The following is a 9605-nucleotide window of genomic DNA, read 5'->3' as shown; positions in this document are numbered from 1 at the left end:
TAGGTGCAGGAGGAGGCCATTCGGCCCTTCGAGCCAGCACCGCCATTCAATGTGATCATGGCTGATCATTCTCAATCAGTACCCCGTTCCTGCCTTCTCCCCATACCCCCTGACTCCGCTATCCTTAAGAGCTCTATCTAGCTCTCTCTTGAATGCATTCAGAGAATTGGCCTCCACTGCCTTCTGAGGCAGAGAATTCCACAGATTCACAACTCTCTGACTGAAAAAGTTTTTCCTCATCTCAGTTCTATTAAATCTTTCCCTCCTTACCTTAAACCTATGTCCTCTGGCTCCTGATTCCCCTACTCTGGGCAAAAATCTGTGCATTTACCCGATCTATTGCTCTCATGATTTTGTACACATCTATAAGATCATCCCTCATCCTCCTGCGCTCCAAGGAATAGAGTCCTATTCTGCCCTACCTCCACATGTAGCTCAGGCCCTCGGGTTCTGGCAACGTGCTCGTAAATCTTCTCTGCACCCTTTTCAGCCTGACGTCTTTCCTATAACATGGTGACCAAAACCTCAGATTAAGGGGTTAATTTCGCAGCCTATAATGGAGAAATCAATTTTGGTTGAAGTGGCAGGGAGCTGTCTCTAAACTCACGCCTCGGGTATCTGGCAAAGATAATTCCATCAAGCGTGCTATCCTGTATCTCATCAATCTTTTATCCATGAGTCTACACTTAGGCAGAGATTCATTTAAAAGCATTGTTAACTCAGTTTGGCATCAGATGTCAAGGTCCCTTCAATGCAGTTAAATCACTTGGACCTTGTTCCTTCAAACCTCCCCAGGGCACCACTATTTATTATTCCTCAGCGCTCAACGTCTCTCCCTCTGGATTCAAGGTGCAGAGTCACATAGTACAGGTCCACCCACTCTAGTCCAGTCCCACACACGCCATGTCTGGTTTTTGATGGGGCTGGATCCCGCAACATTCAAACCCATGGGGGGCATGGAGTCACACAGCACGGACAGAGACCCTTTGGCCCAACTAGCCCATGCCCCATCTAGTTTAACTCAGCGGGACAGGCAACATCTCTGAATGGAAGGAATGGGTGACGTTTCGGGTCGAGACCCTTCTTCAGACCCGAAACGTCACCCATTCCTTCTCTCCAGAGATGCTGCTTGTCCCACTGAGTTACTCCAGCATTTTGTGTCTATCTTCAGTTTAAACCAGCATCTGCAGTTTCTTCCTACAACACCCCATCTAGTTTAGTTCAGTTTAAAGATACAGCGTGGAAAAAGACCCTTTGGTTCACCGAGTCCGCGTCGACCGCCGATTACCCGTACACAAGTTCTATCCGACACACTTGGAACAATTAACAGAAGCCAATTAACCCACAAACCTGAACGTCATTGGAGTGTGGGAGGAAACCAGAGCATCTGGAGAAAACCCACTCAGCCACAGGGAGAACGTACAAACTCTCCCTGAGTTTGTATCTGTAGTCAGGATCGAACCTGGGTTTCTGGCACTGTAAGGCAGCAACTCTACCGCTGCCCCACTGTGCCAGATGTAAACTAATTTCATTTTCTTGCATTTGCCTGACAATGTTGAGTGATATGGGCAAAATGCAGGCAGGTGGGAATAGTGTGGATGGGACATGTTAGTCGGTGTGAGCAAGATTAGCGAGGGGCCTGTTTCCACGCTCTATGGCTCTATAATGGCCCTTCATTATCATAGAGTCATACAGCACGGAAACAGGCCCTTTGGCCCAACTCGCCAATGCGGACATCAAACTGTGGTCAACATTCTGAAACCCAATGTCGACCATGGCAAAGCAGATGCCAGGACGTAAAGTTGTGAAATTTCTTGCGCCATATTTGGGCCGGCACAGTGGCACAGCGGTAGAATTGCTGCCTCATCGCGCCAAAGACGACAGTTCGATCCTGACTTTATGAGTGCTGTCTGTACGGAGTTAGTACATTCTCCTTGACCACAGGTGCTCTGGTTTCCTCCCACACTCCAAAGACGTGCGGCATTGCAGGTTAATTGGCTTCTGTAAATTTGTAAATCGTCCCTAGTGTGTAGGATGGTGTTAGTGTACGGGGTGATCGCTGGTCGGCCCAGACTCAGTGAGCGTCTGTATCTTTATAATGTCTAAATCTCCTGTCTCTCTTTATTTTCCAGAGTTGGTGCTGTTCTCTGAGTCAGCTTCTGGTGAGCTGCCAACCTCAGCTCTTGTCTCTGCAACACATATTGATGCTGCCATCCCAGTTCACCTTCACTCTGTACATGTGCTCCATTCCTAGACACAGTCCAAGTCCTCAGGGCCGATGAGGCCATCCCCAACCCCATGCTTTGCCGAGACCACTGGCGATGGCCGAATGGTCACGTGACCAATCATGGTGACGTCCGATGTTCCTGTGAGGAGCTGTCCCCAGAGAGGATGTCGTTGGGTCTTCCTCCCTACTCCAACCCCAGCGCAAAGGCAACAGCAAAGACACAAAGTGCTGGAGTAACTCAGCGGGTCAGGCAGCATCTCTGGAGAACATGGATAGGTGACATTTTTGGGTTGAGACCCTTCTTCACACTCAGAAGGGTTCTGAACCGAAACATTGCCAGACAGCGGCGCAGCTGTAGAGATGCTGCCTTACAGCGTCAGAGACCAGGGTTTGATCTTGACTATGGGTGCTGTTTGTACAGAGTTTGTATGTTCTCCCTGTGACCACATGGGTTATCTCCGGGTGCTCCGGTTTCCACCCACGCTCCAAAGATGTGCAGGTTTGCAGCTTAATTGGCTTCGGTAAAACTGTAAATTGTCCCTAGTGTTTACGCCAGATGACAATTCTCAGACACCTCCTCCTACTTATCCTTGGACCATGACCCCACCGACAAACACCAGACCTTTATATAATTACACTACCTAGTGTTTACGGGATCGCTGGTCGGCGTGGACTCGGTGGGCCAATGAGCCTGTTTCTGCACTCTAACTCAAACGCCTAAAGTCACCTATCCACATTCTCCAGAGAAGCTGCCTGACCTGCTGAGTTACTCCAGCACTTTGTGTCTTTTTCTACAAACCAGTATCTCCAGTTCATTATATCTACAGGAAAACAGCTTGGAACGGGATGAATAGTTTTACAAGAACAAATTCAGGTCAAGGGAGGATTACAGATCCAGTCAGTAGCAGAATATCAAATGATTTATAAATTAAGTATTAAGAAAGGGAAATAATATTTTCAATGCAGAAGTTACAGCTAACGGCTGTGGTTTAATGCTCCACAGAAAGTTCCTTTTCCTCTCCATCAGTTCAACCCCTCTCCTGTGCATCAACTCAACCCAGTTTCTCCTTGTACACTGAGAGCAAAAGCACAATTCTGCATTGACTTCTGATGAAAGAATGTGCAGTGGAACTCTCCATTGGATACAAGAACACAAAAGAGTACAAAGGGTTTTGCTGCAAAAATTCCCCGTTTTTTCCCTGAATTGCCATTCGACTGGAAAGTGGCATAAAAAAAGGTTGAGTTTGGTTTAATTTATTATTGTCACGTGTACCGAGGTACAGTGATAAGCTTTTGCTATCCAGTCAGAGGAAAGACTACACATGATCCCAATCACAGCGCACAGATGCAGAATAAAGGGAATAACTTTTCGTGCAAGATAAAGTCCAGCAAAGTCCTATTAATGATAGTCTGAGAGTCTTCAATGAGGTAGATGGGAGGTCAGGACTGTTCTAGTTGGTGAGAGGATGGTTCAGTTACCTGATAACAGCTGGGAAGAAACTGTCCCTGAAACTGGAGGTGTATGTTTTCATACTTCTGCACAGCTTGACTGATGGTGGAAAATGCACAGGTTTTGCTTCTAGGTTTAGGTTTATTATTAACACGTGTACCGAGGTACAGTGAAAAACTTTGTTTTGCATGCTATCCAATCAGATCAGATAATACTCTACATAAATATAAACAAGTCAAACCCAAGGATAATAGGTAGGGCAAAGGGGAAGATACAGAGTGCAGAATATAGTTCTCAGCATTGTAGCGCATCAGTTCCATAGACATAGTCCAATGCCCGCAATGAGGATGAGGTGAATTGGACAGTACCCTAGCTTAAGCCTGTTAAGAGAAGGGAAGAACCTGTTCCTGAGTCTGGTGGTGCGCGCTTTCAAGCTTCTGTACCTTCTGCCCAACGGGAGCAGGGAGAAGAAGGAACTTTGCCCAGAGTAAGGGAATCGAGAACCACTGGACATAGGTTTCAGATGAGGGGGAAAGATTTAATAGGAACCTGAGGGTTAACTATTTTACACAAAGGGTGGTGGGTGGATGGAACGAACTGCCAGAGGCAGGTACTATCACAATGTTTTAGAAATATTTAGACAGGTACATGGATAGGACATGTTTAGAGGGATATGGTCTGATATAAAGCAGGCAGGTAGGACTAGTACTGATGGGGTATGTGGGCTGTTGTGGGCAAGTTGGGCCGAAGGGTCTGTTTCCAATCTGTAAGATTCTATGACTCTATGAATGACCGGGATGGGACAAGTGATTTATTATGTTGGATGCTTTTCTGAGGCAACGTGATGTAGATGGAGTCAGTGGTGAGGAGTCTAATCTGTGTGGTGGACTGGGCAACATCTACAACTCTCTGCAATTTCTTGCGGACATACCTTTTACTCAAGGTGCAAGTGAGACAGAAAGCAGGAAAGTCCCGGCCAATTCATTAACACCTGTCAGAGAGAAAACGATAGAAGATGTTGTGATTAAAGATTTCATGGCAGACACTTCAGAGAAAATGAAGGCAACCACGGAAAGTCATCATGGCTTTGTGAAAGAGAAATTCTGCTTAACCATTTTAGACTTTCCTTTAGAGATACAGCACGGAAAAAGGCCCTTCGGCCCACCGAGCTCGCGCCGACCGGCGATCCCCATACACTAACACTATCCTACACACTGGGGACAATTTACAATTTTACCGAAGAAAACTAACCTACAAACCTGCGCTTCTTTGGAGCGCAGGAGGAAACCGGAGCACCCAGAAAAAACACTCGTGGTCACAGGGAAGACAGACAAATCCCATACCGGCAGCACTTATTGTCAGGATCGAACCCGGGCGTCTGGAGCTGTGAGGCAGAAACTCTACCGCTGCGCCACCGTGCCACCCACTTAATTGGAGTTCTGTGCATAAAAGAGGAACTAGTGGATGTATCATACCTGGATCTCCAGAAGGCAGTGGATAAGGTGCTGCAGCAGAGGTTGTTGTGGAAAATGAGATAAAATGGTGTAGGAGGTAACACATTGGTGTGGATAGAAGACTGGCTGGTGATGGGAAACAGAGAGTACGTATAAATAGATCTTTTTCTGGTTGCCAAGAAATAATGAATGGTGTGCCAGATGCATCAATCCTGGTGACTCAAACCTTTTAATAATTTATATAAACGATTTGGTTGTAGACACTGGTTAATAAGCTTGCTGATGGAGTCATAGCATCACACAGCATAGAATCAGGCCCTTCGGCCCAACATGCCTATGCCGACCAACATGCCCCATTGACGCTGATCCCACCTGCCCATATTTGGCCTATATCCATGTACAAGGCAGCGTGAGGTGTAGATGGAGTCAATGGTGGGGAATCTGAACGGTGTGGTGGACTGGGCTACATCTACAAATCTCTGCCATTTTTTTGCAATCTTGTAACCTTTACTCAAAGAGCAAGGAATACAGAAAGTATGAAAGTAGGAAAGAATTTCTAGCTATAGTACAATGTTAAATGTTGTTACAGTACCTTCCATAACCATCTCTTCTGGCAGCTCCATGCACCCACCACCCTCTGAGTGAAAAGGTTGCCCCTCATGTTCCTATTAAATCTTTCCCCTCTGATCTTAAACCTAACAAAATGTGGAAAAAGTGAAGGGGACTGAATACTTTCTGAATGGACTGTGTATATATATATGTGTGTGTATGTATGTATGTATATATAAACAAACCAAGATGCGTTGATGCATATATATATCAACAAAAACATTTCTCATTGATCACAGAATCATATATATATATATATATATATATATATATATATATATATATATATATATACACCCAATATATATGTGTATATATATAAAATTGAAAACAAATTATAAATTCAAAACAAATATATATATAATTCAAAGCAAATTCAACAATATATCAGGAACACATGCAGTGAACATTGTATCAAGAGTGGAGACTGTATGTAGTCAGGATTAGAATGTAGGCTGATTTTGTTTCCCATCTCTAACTCAGATCACGTGAGGTCAACCATGCTAGTCCAGGGTCTGATGAAGCCATTCGTCCATTCTCTCCGCAGATGCTGCCTGACCCATTGAGTTCTTCCAGCAGGTTGCGTTTTGCTCCACATTCCGTCACCTGCAGTCTCTTGTGTCACCGGTCCCAGTGTCTGACTCACACAGACCTGGCATCAAACTGCCTTGTTCTGTACCCCACGCATCGCGCATCTGGCCTGCAGCCGCACTCACTCACATCGGCATGGCTAGCCGAGGAATCGGAGAACAGTGGGTTGAATGGCATGGCTTGAAATCCAGACTGCTAAAGACCAGGAGACTGTTTTTTTTTAACCCAAGGCTGCAGCATAAATAGGTCATTCTAATAATACGCCGTTAAGAAGGATTACAGTGCATTGATTGATCTGTCAGAATGTTATGTACCATCAGAAACAATCAAAGTAATCCACTCCGATGAGAAAATTGAAATACATGTTCTATATAATGGCCACACAGGCTCGTTCTTAACTAGGTTGCATTGTAATGCTCCCTCTACACTGCCCCATCACACACTCCCAGAGCAGGGACAGTACGGACTGATAGTTCAGTTCAGTGAGTTGCATGCCCTTCCTGACCACAGTGAGTGGGAGGTGCGGACAAGTGGAGATCTCAGGCACAAGGGATCCAGAGAGAAGTGTGAAGGCATTCAGATGAATAGTGAAAGGCCTGGATAGAGTAAATGTCAAGTCAAGTCAAGTCAAGTCAATTTTATTTGTATAGCACATTTAAAAACAACCCACGTTGACCAAAGTGCTGTACATTTGATTAGGTTCCAATAGAAAAAAAAATGAAAACATACAGTAGCACTCAAACAGTTGACAGCGCCTCCTCAATGAGCCTCAAACGCTAGGGAGTAGAAATATGTTTTGAGCCTGGACTTAAAGGAGTCGATGGAGGGGGCAGTTCTGATCGGGAGAGGGATGCTGTTCCACAGTCTAGGAGCTGCAACCGCAAAAGCGCGGTCACCCCTGAGTTTAAGCCTAGACCGTGGGATAGTGAATAGCCCCAAGTCGGCCGATCTGAGGGACCTGGAGTTAGAGAGGGGGGTTAGAAGATTTTTGATGTAGGGGGGGGGAGTGTCCATTTAGGGCTTTATACGTGAATAGGAGGAGCTTGAAGTTGATTCTGTACCGTACAGGGAGCCAGTGGAGAGAGGCCAGAATCGGGGTGATGTGGTCCCTTTTACGGGTACCCGTCAGGAGTCTCGCTGCGGCGTTTTGGACCAGTTGCAGGCGGGACAGGGAAGATTGGCTGATCCCAGTGTATAGGGAGTTGCAGTAGTCTAGGCGGGAGGAAATGAAAGCGTGAATGATTTTTTCTGTGTCGTCGAATTTGAGGAAAGGTTTGATTTTAGCTATGGTTCGAAGTTGGAAGAAGCTGGCTTTTACCACAGCGTTGACTTGCTTATCAAATTTTAATGCAGAGTCAAATATCATGCCGAGGTTTTTGACATGCGGTTTGACTAGGCAGGATAGGCTTCCAAGACTGCCTGTTATCAATTTGATGGAGTCGGGGGGGCCGAATAGGATGACCTCAGACTTGCTCTCATTTAATTGGAGGAAGTTCTGTGCCATCCAACATTTTATGTCCTCAAGGCAGTGTGAGAGGCTGTTTAAATTTGACTGGTTGTTGGGTTTCAGGGGGAGGTAAAGCTGAGTGTCATCGGCATAGCAGTGGAAAGAAATGCCGTGCCTTTGAATGATTTGGCCAAGGGGGAGCATGTATAGAGAAAAGAGAATGGGGCCTAGGATTGAGCCTTGTGGAACTCCGCAGGAGAGGCTAGCTGGAGCAGAGGAATAACTGCCTATGTTGATGGCGAAACTCCTATCTTTGAGGTACGAAGCGAACCAGCTCAGGGCAGTGCCATCAATGCCAACCGCGTACCGGAGACGGTCAATAAGGATGGTGTGGTCCACTGTATCGAATGCTGCGCTGAGTGTGGAGGGGATGTTTCCACTGATGGGAGAGTTTAGGACTCGAGGGCACAGTCTTAAAAGGAAATACCTTTAGAAAGGAGTTGAGAAGGGTGGTGATGAATCTGTGAACTTCATTGCCACGGACGACTGTACAGGGCGTCATTGGGTATTTTTTAAGGCGAAGATTGAGAGATTCTTGATTCGTGAGGGTGTCAGGGGTTATGGGGCAAATGCAGGAGAATGGGGTTGAGAGGGAAAGATAGATCAGCGATGATTGAAAGGGTGGAACAACCAGGAATAGACCCTTCAGCCCACAGTGTCTGCTGAACGCAATGCCAAAATCAGACCGCATGGGATCCAAGGAGAGATAGCTGAATGGATAACAAATCGCCTTCATGGAAGGAAGCAGAGGGTGATGGTGGAAGGTTGCTTCTCAGAGGCCTGTGACTAGTGGTGTGCTTCAGGGTTCAGTGCTGGGCCCATTATTGTTTGTCATCTACATCAATGATTTGGATGAGAACATATAGGACAAGATTAGCAAGTTTGCTGATGATATAAAAGTGGGTGGTTTTGCAAATAGTGAAGATGGTTGTGAAAGATTGCAGCAGGATCTTGATCGATTGACCAGATGGGCTGAGGAATAGTTGATAGAATTTATTACAGAGAAATGTGAGGTGTTGCATTTTGCGACCTTTAACAAGGGCAGGATCTACACAGTGAATGGTTGGCCTCTGGGGAGTGTTGTAGAGCAAAGAAACCTAGGAGTACAGGTGCATGGTTCCTTGAAGATCGAGTCGCAGGCAGATAAGGTGGTCAAAAAGGCTTTTGGCACATTGACCTTCATCAGTCAGAGTATCGAGTATAGAAGTTGGGAGGTCATGATGCAGTTGTATAAGGCATTGGTGAGACCACATTTAGAGTATTGTGTTCAGTTCTGGGCACCATGTTATAGGAAAGATATTGTCAAACTTGAAAGGGTTCAGAGAAGATTTACGAGGATGTTGCCAGGACTAGAGGGTGTGAGCCATAGGGAAAGGGTGAGTAGGCTGGGCCTCTATTCCTTGGAGAGCAGGAGGATGAGAGATGAACCTAGGGCCTGTTACCACGCTGTATCTCGACAACAAAAACATGAAATGGAGAAGGCTGGGTTAAATATAAAAGAAAATAAGTGATTTGGATACAGAGTGATGCTCCCTTCACACCATGTCTTCAAACGCTCACAGAACAGGTAAGGCATCAACCTTATCCAGAATAAATTAGCAATGATTTCACTTTTCTTTTGGTTTCCAAAACTTCTGAGCTTTGAAAAAGCACCAAATCCCAGAGCTGTCAAATCTTATCAAAAATTAAATAAAGATTTACTTTGGTTTTTAATTAACGCTTACTCGTTTCACTGAAGTGCTTAGAATTAAGTAGCAGAGGCAATTA

This window comes from Rhinoraja longicauda, chromosome 16, assembly GCF_053455715.1.
Source record: "Rhinoraja longicauda isolate Sanriku21f chromosome 16, sRhiLon1.1, whole genome shotgun sequence".
NCBI classification, from domain to species: Eukaryota; Metazoa; Chordata; class Chondrichthyes; order Rajiformes; family Arhynchobatidae; genus Rhinoraja; species Rhinoraja longicauda.
The sequence above is the reverse complement of the archived record's forward strand: the minus strand, read 5'-3'. Positions refer to the sequence as shown.